General features: G+C 42.2%; 1 long non-coding RNA gene across 2 annotated transcripts in view; it reads left to right on the top strand.

Moving 5' to 3' along the window:
• LOC135315221 (uncharacterized) overlaps positions 1 to 13,786 on the top strand; it is a 117,565-nt gene extending 103,779 nt beyond the window's left edge. For both annotated transcript variants that reach the window (XR_010374673.1, XR_010374674.1), the window contains 3 exons: positions 7,938 to 8,066; positions 9,998 to 10,109; positions 10,196 to 13,786. This is a non-coding gene — a long non-coding RNA (uncharacterized LOC135315221). The remainder of the gene's footprint in view (positions 1 to 7,937; positions 8,067 to 9,997; positions 10,110 to 10,195) is intronic.
• The last annotated feature ends 2,242 nt before the right edge of the window (positions 13,787 to 16,028 follow it).

Raw genomic sequence — 16,028 nt, 5'->3', positions numbered from 1 at the left:
AGGATACAGACAGGTTAATATATTCTTCTGACTTGTTATTTGCAATCAGGGATGAAAACACAGAGAGTTGCATCCTGTCATACTGCCTTTGCTTTGCTGTAAATGCCATCTAAACCCATAGTGATTAATAGACTATGAATGCATGGGTTTAACTGGTAATTATACATATTATTTGCATAGTATACTTCAGCTGATGTTTACCTTTCTTGCCTTTAATATTTACTTGAAGTAGAGACAGTAGGTAATTAGTCTCATAAAACTTCTCTGTCAAGCAGATTCAATTATAATGGATCAAGAAATACTGAATTCAGCTTTGAGCTTAAGTATTTTTAAAGCAAAACTATAACATCTCTTTTAATAACCAGTCAGTCTTCATTAAGGGCTAACAAATATTTCTGAGCTCTGCTTGCTCAGAGTTTCAGCTCTGATTTTTCTGCCTGTCACAAGTGGTGCGCTTACAGCTGCATGAGGTTATGATAGCCTGGCACAGAAAGCAGTATTGAAGCATCAGGCATCAGACCATTCCTCTATTAGCCTCTGCCCTGGTCTATACAGTTACAGAGAGGATTTGTTTTCCAAGTCCTGATTTAGACTAGAACATGATTTTTGTAAAATGCCAGCAGTGTTAGGTCAGTCCCATCTTTGAGCAAGAGCGCACAGGCACCTGTGAAGCAGGAAAGGACATCTGCTTCTCCTTTAGGATTACTGGTAGTGATGCATCAGTAGTTTTGATAAATTCCTTTGCTGAAGCACAAGTGATCTCATTGTGTCAGAGCAGCAAGTTTTGAACAGTCACAGGGAGGCAGGGATTCAGAGGCTTCAGGAGCCCTTGCAGGGCACTGCAGGCAGCACAGGGCCATCCGGCAGCGTGCTGCAGGTGGTACAGGGCCACTGGGGACTTGCTGCCAGCTCAGCTCCCAGCTCTCCCTGCTAGCAGGAAGCAGATTGGCATGGTCCACCTTACCACTGCCTACTCAGGCTGCCAAGTGTAGCCTGTGGTCTCTTTCCATGCTGGATCGCTCAGCCTAGTTTACCTTTCTGCTAAGCTTAGAGTTATGCTGGATGATAGCGCACCTTCCGCAGAGACACAAAACTGAAGTCAAACCTAGTTAGAAAAGATCTGATTTCAAGGAAAAATAATAAGCTGAAGCAAAGACCCCTTCTGCTAGGGACAGCACACAATAGTTTTATACCTGAAAGACTCCAGATGCATAAATTCTGCTTTGAGGAATGTGCTATTTTATTAGCTCTGTGAAAGACTGGAAGCCATCTGAGAGGGACTGACTGTCTTTTAACCTGCAAATGGGTGTAGCTGCTGCCATTTCCAAGAGGGAGACGTGCAACACATCTGATTGCAGCTACCTCAGAAAATGGGGCATCTGCATGAATGTGATAATTTTATCTTTTCAGGAGAAAAGAAAGGAAAAACAGAACAGAATGACTGGTATTTACCCGAGCTCTGTGTTCATGGCTCAGTTCCTAGGCTGCGCATACTGAGCTGTTTCTAAGAGTTAGAAGCGTTAGGAAAACAAAACTGTCTAAAGAATGAAGTCCAGTTAGATTTAATTTCTCCTTTGAATGAAAATGTGTGGGTTTTGAAAAGAAGGAATGTGGATTCTAGTGCTTTCATAAGAATGGGCATGCCTATACCCTTTCCTGTCTTTGATGGGTAGGTACAAAGACAGATAGACAGATAGGTGATTATCAGAAGTTCTTTGCCACTTGGGGCAATAAATATTTCCCTCTGGGAAGCTGGAAGGTGTTCTAGCAGCTGTGAAGATGGATAGCAATTTTCTGGGGGAGAGCAACTCGCGGCATACACTGCCTGTTACTGCCTGTTCCCAAAGCTCTCCCACAGCTGTCACTGACGTCCAGGCAGCTTTTGCTGCTGGTTAATGTTAAATCATCTTTGGGGGCTGTATTTTCATTGGCATACATGGAACTACTGTGGTGTCTCAAAGTCACTGGGACTTTTGTATCATACACTGCACATCAGTCACATTTGTCTTCCCCCAGCAAACGGTCTTAAGAGAAGGGGTTTTCATCATATAGGTTCAAAATAGCATGGCTTCTTCCATTACAGTGCAAGTATCTTCTTTAGAAACACTCTGGGTGTGTTTTCTGGGTACATGGGAGGTGGTGAGAGGAACAGACTAGTTTTCCACTGCCCATAAAAGACTCTTCTGTTTTCCTGCTTGATTGGGTTTGGGTTTGTTTCTTTGGTATTTTGTTTTGTTCAGAAGTGGGAGGGGAAATGTAGGTGCACTGATGCATCTGTGTTTCCCTAGAAGAAACAAGCAGATGCTTTCAAATCCCACAAGAAGGAAGGCAGTGTGACAAATTTAAGTGGTATTCAGGCTTGAAGTTAAAGAAAGTTTTCTAATCCCATTGTCCTTTTAGGCAGGTTTTTATAATATTAGTCCAGACTACAGGAAAGTTATAAGAAGTTCAAAAACAAAAACAAAACCAGCCACAACCCAAATGCCAAATCAGAAGGAATTAAGTGGATTCTCAGAGATGTCATGCCTGAGTGGGTTATAAACTTTCAGAAGTTGAGTTTCTCCATTAAGACCAACGGAAAGATGGCATCAAAAGCAAAGGCACTAGCTTCCTTTAACCAAGAAGCCTGTTTCAGAAGATAAGGATAAGCTTATTTCATAAACATTTGCCCTAAGACGAAGGTGCAGCAGAGTGAATTCCTGAAATGATAAGGGACCACTGATTTTATGTATGCCTGTCATCAAAATTGAAAATAGTTTTTGGGTCTTGTTGTCCAAAAAAGAATTTGATGGTCACAAATATGAGGGTTATCAGGCTTTTTTGAAAAATCTCTCTGTACCCAAGAGGGGATTTATTTTCCTGCTCATTATAACAACAACACAAAAAAACCATACGAGTAAGAGTCCTGAGAAATTACTTTCAGGGGCAAGTAAATAAAAAGGGCCCTTCTAGAATTTGCTCTGAGCAGGACAAAGTTGACGCTCAGAGGAGCGGTGGGAAGTGAACCTCTGCATCTGGGTGAGAGGCGTCCTTCAGAGGGAGAAGGCAAACAGGTCAAAGATAAAAATCCACATATTACTTATTAAACCATGTATCTCTTATTCATTTAAAAAAATGGTGAAAATATTTTTCATCAAAAGGGGGAGAAATCCCTTCTTCTCATATTCTGGAGATACCGAAATCTGCCTAGAGGTCTGTGACCCCCCAAGAGAGGCATGTCTGGGAAGGAAGGGAGAGCTGCAGCAGAGCTTCTTACCCCCATCATCTTGCCCTCAGGAGGTATTTATATACTGCCAGTCACTATCCTATCAAGGGCAGAGTGTGTTGGCCCAGGAACTCCTGGTAGAGCCAGTCCAGGGAAAATCCCCCACTTGCAAGCAAAAATCAGAGCAGAGGAGACCCAGGCCTTCATAGGTTTGGTCCATCTCCTGAACATCCTGCCCCTCAGCTGCATTAGGGTCAGACACCCCTGGCAGAGGGAACAAAATTGCATTTCCCACCTCAGGGATGTCCTGCTCTGACTGCTGGGTCAGAGGCAACCATAATGCATCTGTGCGAGGTGTTGATCCTCCTTGAGCCCAGAGCCCTGAACATGCTGCCTTTGCCCCAGGGCACTGTGTCCCCCTTAGGGTCACAAACTGCAGTTTTGCCCTGAGAGAAACACTGGGAAAATCTTCATGCTAATTTCAATTAAAAGTAATAATTCCAACCCAAAGCTATGCATTGATAATTGGCAATCCAAAATCGCCATTATCTGTTGTCTCGACAGCAGTGCTTTTGTCCTCCTCATCTTAGGTTTTTGCTCCCTGACTCTAGCAGTGCCATTCCCAGGTTGATATCTGGCAAGATCTAAATCAAAAGGGTCTCTCTCAGCAAAACAGAATTTCATTCAATCCCTTGTATTGCTAACATTTTACAGGCTGACAGGACTTGCTAATGATGTCACTAACCAAGCAAAGGCCTGTAACAGCACTGCTCCAGTGGTGTTGCTCTGCACCACTGCTGAGCTGCTTTTGCAAGCAGCTCACAAGCACTTGCAAAATGCTTTAGGTGCAGGCAGGTGAGGTGTATAGATTAATCTTTAATTTTTTCAGCATCATACAATTCTGGTCTTTGTACTTACCATACCACACGATCTGGTGAGGGACTGACATCTTTTAATATTTTTCTTCTGAAAAGTCCAAGACTTCTTATTTTTCTCTCCAGGGATTTTGAATGTTTTCAAACTCTAAAAGTAATATGATTAAGTCTTGAGACAAGAATACATGCACAGTGATGGTTTTTCCCTTTTTCTTTTTATTTTTTTAATTAAAAAACAAATCTCTGGTAAGCTGTAGATGTTAAGTGCAGCCAGCCCTCACTTCTCCAGCACTTCTAGCCCTCCTTGCACTCTGCTGGCCTCTTGAATTCACTGTCACCCAGTCATAGGCAGTATCAGAACTAAAAGCTTATGGTGAAAAGAAGTATTTCTGATTACCTGGTTTTATTATGTTGTCTCTGTGATTCTTTAATATAAAAAAAACCACCAATAATAGAAAATTTCAGTTTATCTTATCTACAGTTGTTACTTCTGTCATTCCCCATCTTTCTCCAGTAAACGTTATATTTGAAGGTATTCCCTTCGAAGCTCAGATTTCTGTGTGCCTCTTGGAAGCAGGAAGGTAGAGAGGCCCAGAGTTTCATATCTGGATGGTTCATTACCTTACATTCATTTAATTTATTTACTATCTATCATTTTATGTGACTTCTTTGGCATGCCAGAGCAAAGCTTTTCGATGATCAAGAGAAACCACACTGGAGAAGAATGTTAATACTACTCTGCCCTTGCTAGGATGGTGGCTGGCAGTATATAAATACCCCCGACAGAATGACAGAAATCGCTCTTCTATATTTACCAGGAGCCCTGGGCCAACATGCACAGTGGTGAGAACCCATCTGCTCTGTTGCAGTCATTTTATCAACACGTTACTATTTAACAGCTGAGGCTTTTATAATGTTTTTTTTTTTTTTAGCTTGGTGTGCACAGTGAACACGAGTGCCTTTAATAGCAGTATGACAAAACCAAAATAAATCAGAAAGGTGAATTGTAAATTAAAAGGTCTAGTGATTCATCTGATGAATCATATAAAGGAACGCATTAACTTAGGTATTATGTGACCGCTTAGATTTCCTACTACAAGCCTGACATCACTAGCTGTGTATTAATGAGTCCTCTCTTGTAGTGCGTGCAGCAAACACCGGCAAGGAGAGGAGCAGGGGACCCAGGCGGCTCGTGATTTGGGGACCTCAGGGCTGTTGCTGGGGTATGGAGAGGGTTTTGATCAGAAACAGGGCAGCTCCAGAAGACACCATACAGCTCCAGCTCCTCTGGAAGCGTGCTGGCCCGGTGGGGGGCATGGTGGCTGTCAGGGGGATCTGCCACAGCTCACGTTCTAGTCACTGCACTTTGGATTTTGTTTCTAATTTTCATTTTTACCTACTAGAAGTTATTACACACTGTACTGCTGAGCAGCTGCCTTTTCGAGCCTTTTGGCTTTGTTTCCCATGGCACTGTTTCATTTTTCTTTTGTATATTTCCTCACATAAATATTTCTCCCCAATTTCTAGAAGTACAACATTTAACCCAATGTTCAAAACTGCCCACAGCATCACTGGAGCCAATGGCTCAGAGAAGGCTTGAATTCAGATAAATCTACCTTGCACCTAAACTTGAAATGCAGATCAAATGTCAGATTTTATTTCTGTCTAAAACATTACCCAACAGCAGTGCCAATGTGTGCCTGTAGGTTGATGAGAAAATGCAGGCTTACCTTTCATTTTCAAACCAAACTTCTCATACTTCCCACTGCTCCAGACACTTTTGCCTGTTCACACCTCAATGCAGAAAGGCTCTAAATACTCACTTAACTTCAAGCATATGTCTAAGTTCACTGGTGTCTATCAAAGAATTTATGTTTTGTTGTTATTGTTCTATAATCTTATATTAATAATTATTAATATTTAAGTTTTGTTAATAGATCAGGGCATTAATCTCCATTGTTTAAAAAAATGTTAATTGCATTCAAGGCACCAATGTTTTAGACTCTGTGTAGCTGTGTGAGAGGCTGGAAGTGTTTTTTTTCTGCTGGCAGAGTATCAGGATGGACCAAGAGCAGAAATGAAAGCTCTTTCGTCCTTTCCATAAAGGCAGCAGTATCTCCCCTCCCCAAATGTTATGCATTAGATCCAAAAAAAAGGAGGCATAAACACATTGTAAAAAGACAGCTGCTTTAAAAGCCTGTTTCTCCAAAGATAGTCTGTGAAATATATTAGCGTGAATTCATAATGTCTGAGCAGTCTCAGCTGAATTAAAGACTGAAAAGAGGACTATAGCATCAAAACGTAATTTTGGAACTCAAGTCGGCCAAACAAGGCAATTCAAGGTTTCAGTGGTACTTTATATTCTTAATATTTTCCACAGCAACTTTCAGAAACACAAAGGTAAAATAATCACTGTTGCAGAACAACAGATTGCTCTCAGGGAAACTTTCATTCAGTGCAAACTTCAAGTCTATCTGGGTATTTTTGTACAGCTGTGGCTTTTTCTTCCCTTTTAGAAAACTGCAAAATAAAGTACTGTTGGATTAGTCTGTAAGCAACAGCAGTTTCATGATTTTTATATTCCCAATAGTAATTTATTTTAAAAATGAAAAATGTAATGAGCATGTAATGACCCTAAATTAATGTTCACTTTAAAACACAGAAAAAAAAGCAACCTTTATCAATGAGGTGATATCAGTGTTCCATATTTGTATGCTTTCTGGAAATGAATTTACTGGAATCTGCTAGGTTTGTGTTTGACAGAATAAGCTGGAAAACGCTTCGATTGTCCAAAAATTAATATTTCTACAAAAATGCTTACAGAAATTATGCAACAGTAGTTAATTTGCAGTTCACTTGTCCAATAAGTGTGAAGCCTTTGATGGGAAAAGGGAGTAGAGGTAGAGAGTCTAATTTAACTAGTTTTCAAGCTGCCTCTGCTAAATTCGTGCACCCTGCCAAAACCAGAGAATCAGTGTATAAACTGTGATATGCTTTTAAATCAACTCTTAACTCAGAACAGCAGTCTTGTTCCAGAGTATGTCTGATTTTAATTAGCTGACACAAACTTTTCCCCCAATTCATCACACTCTGGTTCCACTTGTCCTCAGCTTTCACTGGGTTTCTTAAAGATGAGAATGATTATCCCTGATGAGAGGTTTCATTTATCTCTTAGGACTGTTCCACTGAAAGAGCCTGCAGCAGAGCATTGCACACCCATGTGCTTGTAAAAACACAGACCTAGAGTACGAGGGCTTTGCTGAAGTCTAGTTAAAGACAGAACTTGGTAATTTTGTCCTTGATAAAACTTCTCCGTGCTAAATGGGGAAAAAATGTGTATTAAACACCAGGTAAGAGAAACCTTGGAAAAAAAAATTAAAAAGGCATAAATGTAATTTGCTGTGTGTTTTGCAAGACTCCGGTGAAAGAAGCAGCAGGGAAATGGTGCCCTGGAGACAGCAGTGGAGTGGCACACATGGTGCCCCAAGCAGCTGGGCTGCCGAGGACGGGGGCTGTCCGGGGCGCCTGAGCCCCATCTCGCCCGCTTTCCCAAGTAAAGCAGCAGCAGTGGTGGCTGTAGCAACACTCAGGACAGCAGGACTTTTTCCCGGTGACTGATAGGGCCAGGGAGCTGCAAGTCCTCTGAGCACTTCAGAGAAGATCCTTAACCTTGGATTTTTCCTTTTTTTCAGGAGAGTCAGCATTATTTCCTTCATAGTCACCACTGAGCACTACATAAATCCATATCTACACTGTGATTAATGGCTCTTTAGTACCATAGGAAGGGGATAGATAATGCTTTTAATCACTGTCAAACTTCATAATTTTCCCACTTCCTTTTCCTGTCTCCTGTGAAGCTTCTTCACAGCAAAACCTAATGAAAGCTGCCACTACATGTTGGATGGACTTGCAATGAACTTCAGATGATACATACCGTACCTTGAGCCCACCCTTCCTATGTAGCTCCTGAAAACTTAGCATTGCAGGTCTGTGACTCTGTAAAAGTGTGAGGAATCAGTTTCTGCCGGTTTCTGTTCCTTGGCTGGGGATAAAAATATAATACAGAAATAGAAAGTCAATAGTGGCCTATGGCATAGACAATGAAGGTCTGCTGCCTGCAATTTCTGGTGCACACGGCATTTGATGTCTTCTTTGGCTTGGCTCTTGACTAACTCACATGCGGGAACCACCTCTGGATGGACTTGAGGTTTTGTAAAGTATGAAAATGGAAGCAATTGCACATAGTCACAGGGCTGAGTTTTCACAGCCTGGCTGATCCCTCATCTCTCTGGATCAGTGAGAAGCAGACTCAGATACAGCCGCGGGCACAGTCCTGCCCTGCCAGGCTGGGAGAGAGCCCTGTGTGCCCTGGGCCACCCTGCCAGCAGCCACCCAGTGCAGACAGCCAGCAGCCACCCCGGGATGGACACAGCCTCACATGCCATGCTGGTGCAGATCAGGCATCAGACTAGCATCCTCAAACACAGCCAGACGTGGATTTATCCTGCCTGGCTTTAGACTCCCTGTTGGGATGCCAAAAGCACCCTCTGGTCCCTGCAGCAGGGAGAGATGTCTCTGCAGTGAGCAGGTCAAAGCAATTTGTTTTGCTGTTTTTTTCCATCGATGTGCACATCAGAATGCCAAAGACAGCTCTCAGGAGGGCTGTCCGAGCACTTACATGGGCACATACCTTTGAATCTGGAGTCTCTGTGGCTTTCAACCCTCACCCTCTGTTTGGCTCCTCAGAGGTATAGGATGGGGGCCTTTATTCCCTTAGCCTTTCACTCAGCATCCAATGCCGTGCTCAGGGAAGCCAAGGATGCTGCAGCACGATTATTTCATTTGGAGCTTGGCCAGGCCTTCTGCCTTGTCAGGTGATGGGAAGAGAAGCTCTCGCTCTCACTAACAAATAACTGGCAATCAGTTATTTAGTTTTTCAAGGGAAGGCAGTGTAGAAAGGTTCCCACTTTTTAGCAGTTTTGTTGTGAAATTACTGGTTCCAGTTACAATTGTTGCATTTGCCACCATTGTGAGTGTTTTCAGGGAGGGAACCAGAAAACTACAACTCTGTTGTATGCCACACACCACTCATTGACTTATTGCTTTCTAAATAATTCTTTTTTGATTGAATGGCAGTGGCAGAATGTTTGCAGTCTTGTGAAACCTCTAGGGTTTGTTTGTTGGTTTTTCTTTTCATATAGAAAAAGACACGTTTTCTGTCACTGAGAAAATATTTGCTAAAACCCAATTTTTTTTACTAAAGTTTCCCACCCTCACGCAACTCTTCATTTTCAACAGCATGTCTGACTGACTAAAATTGGAAAGCCATTCTTAAACTTCTAAAAATTTGTAATAACTCTAACTGCATTTTAGTATTTTATATGCTTTATAATTGCAGAGAAAGAATTGACGTCGATGCTGAGCCTAATATAACTTTACAATACATGAACTTCCCTATAAGAGAATTTGTATTATGACAATGATAGTTGTAATTACCCATGATTTGAGAAGGACTATAGTGACATGTTTTATTCAAAAGATATGAACCATTAGTGCCTTCGCAACAGCCTGTAGAAAATGAGAATGTTAACTGTAAAAGACTAATGCTCTCCCAGGCTTTCATTGATGCCAGCTCAGGTCAAGTCTGGGTATGGACTGTAAGGAGACACAGCCAGTCAGGGAAAAATATAGAGAAAGCTATAATCAAGCCTAAAACAGTGTATCAATAAACCATGCACGCTTTAAATTTAGCCTCGTTGTCTTGGAGCCCTTTAATGATGTTCACTGAGTACTCTCTGTGTGTATGTGTATGTGTCTACATAGATATGCTGAATACAAATGTCCTGAGTGCTTTCTGCAGTCAGTTTTTAACCTTCACGTGTTCCCAACTAGTTAACAAAGATATTTGATATTCCAGGTTTAAACAGCACTGATGGTTGACGGTTTTTGGCTGGACACATAGAGTAAGGAGGCTTATTTCTATTCCCCTCCTGATGTACAGAGTGACTGGTGTCCAGATGAGTACAAGGGTAAGTTTCAGTAAAAGGGCTGCAGGTAGGTCTCTAAGTACCGTTCTGCTGTGAAAACGCAATGAGTGAAATAAATCCCTTCTCAGGCAGAGTATATAAGGCTCCCTGGTGCACACATCCATCTCCGCTGGCTCCGTGGCAGCCTGGCTCCCCGGCACAGCCTGGCAGGACAGGGCAGCATGCGGCTCACCCCGCCAGCACCTGGGGTGTGCAGAGCCCGAGGATGCTGTTATGGGACCAGTGCAAGAACCCCGCCGCTCGCGATGCGCCTCCAGACAAGTGCGTGACAAATATGAGTGCTCCATTGGCTGACTCAGACTTTCTAATCATTCAAAGGCAAGCAGTTATAACTGATCTTTATAACTCTCCTAAGATATTTTTGTATTTATGCTCTTATTAAGAAACAACCAGTGGTGACACACTGTGCATTATACCTGCGTGTCCCCGTGCCGTGTTGCCGTGTGGCTGGCTGATGAATCGTCCTTGCAGAAACCATTAAAATTTTTTTGCAGAGTGAGAATCTTGTCCATAATACCCTGAGATCTTCTATCTTATGAAAGACTATCTTGTGAGATTGAAAGACAGCATTTTCTTTGTATGACTGAGGTGGATGAAGTGCGCTCACATCCATTAGCCTGTTAGCATATTGGAGAGCTCCTGTAACTGTGTGTGCTCCTTGTGCTGCCAGTGACAGAAAACGCTATGGAAATACCTCATTGTATTAAAACCCAGAGCTATTCAAGCACTGTGACCTTTTTTTCTTGAAAACTTCATTGCATTAAGGTGGTATGAGTAAAACTGTAATATTTCAAAGACCTTGAAAATGGCTTGAAAGGAAGTTAAGGGAATAGATTTAGGCCGTGCTTTGTCCTTTCTCACAGAGATCTGAGAATGAGGCAGTGCTGACGTACATGATGCTAACCTGTTTCCAGCAGTTTAGATGAAAAGGCCATCCAGGCTCCTTCGGTAAACATTTTTAGCAAGAAGACATTTATGTGTCTACGAACAGCGTGTCCTCAGGCAGCCACGGGGCATCCTGGTGCCACCACTGTAGGACCGGTCCTGGGGTGGAACAAAGAAACCATCCCCCAGATGCTGCTGACCCCAGCTGCTGCAGTTCAAGTCAGCCTGACATTACCTTCTACCATTTCAAACGGAGTAGCTGACAAGGGCAGCATGTGGAAATTTTTGCCTTCAGTTAAACATGGTTCAGGTCAGAGGTAAGAAAAAGTCAACACCCTGCAAGATTTGCTGGTTGACTGAGTGTTCATCAATGCGTCGTCTCAGCCTTTTGGATGCTACAGGCATCTCTGCCAGCAAAAGGACATAATTAGCCTTGAAAACAATTTTCCATTCACCTCAAGAGATGGTTTTTCCCACGGCTCCCAGCGGTCCAGTCTCCCTCAGCATACAGCGACACGGTTGTTCCCTGGGCCTGGGTCAAGCTGTGCTGGCCATGGTGCCTGCAGCAGAGGGGACAAGTCACCCCTGGGTCACCCAAACCCACTTGTGCCACAGGCAAGAGTTGTAAGCAAGTTGAAATGACCTCCACGGGCTGCAGTAAGACCCTGCCAGCAGCTGGAGGAAAAGCTGGTGGCCTGATTGCACTCAGCAACCATAACCATGAATGTGGTGTCCTTGAAGGCTGGAGGGAAGCAACACCAACCTTGGAGCACAGGGGCAGCACCAGTAATCTCCTTCCAGACCTTCTTCTGTGCAATTCCATGGGCTTAGGACCAAATTCATAAACCGTATGGCTTTGGCTCTGTGTTTGTAGCCAAAAAAGCCAGCATTGATCTTTTAAGTGGGCTGGGGCTGAAAGGGACCCCCACATGGGCAGCTGGAAGAGCCCTACCTCTCCCCACTTTGACTCCTGCCCCATCCCACAGCCCCAGCAATGCCGCGTACATGCCGCGTAATTATCTGTGTGGGCTTTGTCTTGCAGAAGAAGAGGAGGCTCACAGGATGTCTTTGAAGACAGGATCAAAGCAGTGATGAGCCATACGCTCTTTTGATTCCTTAATGGGCATTTGTCATGCCAGCCCTCTCTCCTGCCTGGCTGTCACACCATGGAGCACACATGCTGCAAAAGCATGCCTGACTTCAAAGCCCCTCTTTGGCAGTCCATTTTCTTTTTCTCCCACTGAGCTAGCCCTCCTGGTAATGGTGGGACCATTGCAGCCGCTTACTTGAGCCATCCTCAGGCAGCACCATACAACACGCTTGTTCATCCAAGATACCCCAGGCAGGGTTGGGACTGGGTGGGGGACAGAGGGGACCCTGCTCTGTGGTCCAGCCTCATACCAACCCTTCCCATCCTGATGCTTTGGAGAGCACAAATGGTCTTTCTTGGCTTAGAGACTCTTGAAACATGTAGAGGAATCATTCTTCCTTGTGTGGCAGCTCTTGACTCTGTGGGGGAAAAAGAAAAGACAGCTCATATTCATTGCTCGGTAGCCTCTCTTTTTTTTGAGTGTTTTGGGGGTTATCTGTCATTTAAGGTCTTTTTACAGGGATTATTTCCTTGACATACCATTGTGTGGGGAACCTCACTGGGAGGGGGTGGGGGAAGGGCTTTAAAAGCAAAGAGACAAAAAAAAACCCCAAATATTATAAACTGAAAATTCAGACCAGCTGGATATTTTTGTCAAAAGATTTTTCTACTGCCAGTTGCTATTTTAATTATTTTTTTCTTTTTTGTTAGAGAATTTGCAATGGAAAATGTCCTACAAAGTGAAAAGCACTGAAATAAAAGTTTCAGCATGTAATACACTCAGAATATTTAAATTTTTAATGCAGGAATTGACTTTTCAAAGTATTGTAATCTCATTTTCAAATGTATTTCATTTTTTATTTATTATAATTTCATATTATTTGTTTACCTGTCAGTAATTATATACTACAAACTTATACTGGATTTTGATAAAGGAATACATCTAAAAAACCCACTGATATTTGAAAGTAAGAAAAAAATAGTGGTTTAAAGCATATTTTTGAAATAAATTTTGAAAATGTGAGGGTCTAAGTTTGAAATTCAAAGTCAGTTTGAATGACTAACTCAGTCCAACATTTTCACAGCACAGCTTTCTTCCTTTCAGCAATGGGAACAGGCGCTACAGCTGACATGAAAGTAGAAAAATTCTCCAAAGAATAACATTGTAATTCATCCTGAAATAAATGTTGAGGGTCTGTGACTGATTCCTGTGATGGCAGTGCAAAAAACCCAAAGATAACTAGAAGAGAAATAGAAGCAGTTAAACTAATCTATTTGAATGTATCATGATGCTGTTAGTATCGATATCTGCCAACTAGCAAAAAAAAAATTCTTATTATGATAAAATTGCAAATGCCATAATATCACCATATTTTTCTGCCTTGTTTCTTGGAGAAAAATAAAAATAAACTTTGGAATGATAAAAAAATAAAACCTTATAAACTCAGGATCTGTATAAAAATCTGATCACCTGCAAATGTGAAACGAAACAGATGTCCCTGATGATACCCAGCAGACACCAAGCGGTGCACAGGATCAGCTCCTTCCTTGGACATCCCTCTCTCAAAGAGGAAAGGGGAGCAGTGGATCTGCTTGGTCTAAGCAGAGCAGATCACCAAGAAGACTGTGATACCTGGAGACAGCATCAACTCTTATTGTCCTTTGTGAAATAAATCCCATGGAGATACCCATAATTGTCTCCACAGGTATATTTTGAATGGTGACTGCTCTTTGAATGGTAGGAAGGGGCTCAGCTGCCCTATAAAACCAGTCTGAGTACTTCCAGTGAGGGCAAGCAGAGCAGAAACTGCTGAGGTTTCCTGGCTCTGCTCTGGGGTTAGGACACCTTCCCTGAAGGCTGGGAGGAGAGCTGAAAGCAGCCACATTTCTCTGGGGTCAGTCTTAAGGATTGCCTGGCTGACCAGTATAGTTTTAATGCATAGACTTTTCCCCTTTTTTGGCAGAGCGAATTATTCTGATGTACTGATAAATTTGTGATGGCCCAGAGAGCCATGGGTGCACTATTTTCCTGAAAAATACACTCCTAATCAGTCCTGTTTATTAAGATGAACTACAGAATCTGGTTGGAGAACTGCACATCACCTCTGGAAAAATTGTAAAGAAAGCTGGTATCTTCTCTCTCAGTTACAACCAACTCTTTTGTAGCTGTGGTAGGAGGAAAGTGATGAAATATCAGCTCTTGGTGCTACCTTGCTTAGTGACTGCTTTTGAAACTTTGTGTCAAAACCTTGGTGTCATTTGAACACAATTTTCTGAATTTAATTGACACGAACACAATATAGAAGAGTTCAAACATGCGGGAGGAGACAGAATGGGTAGCCCTTGATGGACTGTAAATGCATTAAGGCTTTGTGCTGAGTAGCAAGAATATCACTCAGGAGTGACAGTCATTGCCGAAGGTCCCTTTCAGAGTTGCCTTCCCTTGGCATCCTGCTTTGTATGGAGGTGGGGAATAGCAACAATGCAGCATTATAAAATAAATAGCTTTGGAAGTGCATTGTGAATGGAGGATGACATGCCAGGGTTGTGCAGTCATAAAAGCAATTTAATTATTTCTTTCTCAGGAAAGAGAGGGTTTTTAGGGTTCAATTCATTGCTGACCTTATGGATAACCACATGCTCAAGCACATAAGTAAGCCTGCCTTTTTTCAGGAGATTAGGTACAGGTGTCTTCAAACCCGGTTCATTATGGGTATGCAGCATCACCCAGAGTAGGTACTTCAGTTTGGTGAAACTGTTCTTCCAGAAGAATAGCTTTGGGGATGCACAGCCACCACCTTTCTCAAATTAAAGGCAGAAAATCTTAAATGATTCTTTAAGCAATGCAAGTTTCCATCTCCCCAGGTTTGTATAAAAACCTTATTACAGACAGAGGAGCAAGGAGCAGGTGAAACTGGGATCCCTTTCAGATTCAGCCACTGTCACAGACTTCACTGCTCATCTGCCTGCTGCTGGAAGCATCCCTCAACCCAGACTTCTTCTCATTACATATAATTTTCCCCCAGAAAGTTTGATGGCATCCCTCAGCTTCTAAAAAAACGTACCATCTCTACATTCCTCACAAATAAAATCGATGGTGATGGGGACATGGAGAGGGACTCCACCCTAAGCCCTCTGCCCTGTGCTGCTGTATTACAGCTCCTACCAGTGCACTGAAACCCACCTCTGCCAAAACAACCTGCTTAGACTAACCCAGCTCCTGCAGCCCGTGGTGGGTTAGCGGTGGCAGAGCTGAGGTTCCCCAGGGAGGGCTAAAAACCTATTGAAATAGTTATGCCAAAGCCATCAGCAGAAAAGGGATGTGGATGTAATCTTCTGTTCTCTTTAAAGTACTTATACCCTATCCATTGACTTAATAATTTAAATACACTCTAGAAAAGTGAAAAAAAAGATAAATACAAATTGACGCAGGTAATATTAATTTTACTTGATTATATCTTCTACTGAAATGATGCAAATAATGGATTTTATTTCAGTGGACCATACATATTTCTAAAACAGTTTCAGACTTACCTAATGTTTTCATTCAACCTGAATAGAATATTTTAGTCCACTTTCATAATATTCAGTTCTTTTTAACAATCTTCTTAACATTTAGGTAAATTTCAAGATATTTTATGCTTAATAATTTGAAGAATTGAAATAATTAACTTGGAAAATACCTAAATGGAGCACTGAGACATTTCCAAGAGTATGAATGACTATTATTTCCACTGAACCTATTTACCAAATAATTCCTCACCTGGGCAGCTAGTTCAGTTCCCTTTCTCCCCACTTTTCTTTTTCTTTAGGCACAAAATTGGAGTCCCCAAATTCATCAAAATATATTCACTGCCCTGCTTCTGTATGTATAATTCATTTTTCCACACATTATCTTTTTCCTCTCATAGTTTTACCTAAAAAGC

The sequence above is a fragment of the Phalacrocorax carbo genome, chromosome 10 (genome assembly GCF_963921805.1).
Source record: "Phalacrocorax carbo chromosome 10, bPhaCar2.1, whole genome shotgun sequence".
NCBI classification, from domain to species: domain Eukaryota; kingdom Metazoa; phylum Chordata; class Aves; order Suliformes; family Phalacrocoracidae; genus Phalacrocorax; species Phalacrocorax carbo.
This window is presented reverse-complemented; position numbering and strand designations above follow the sequence as displayed.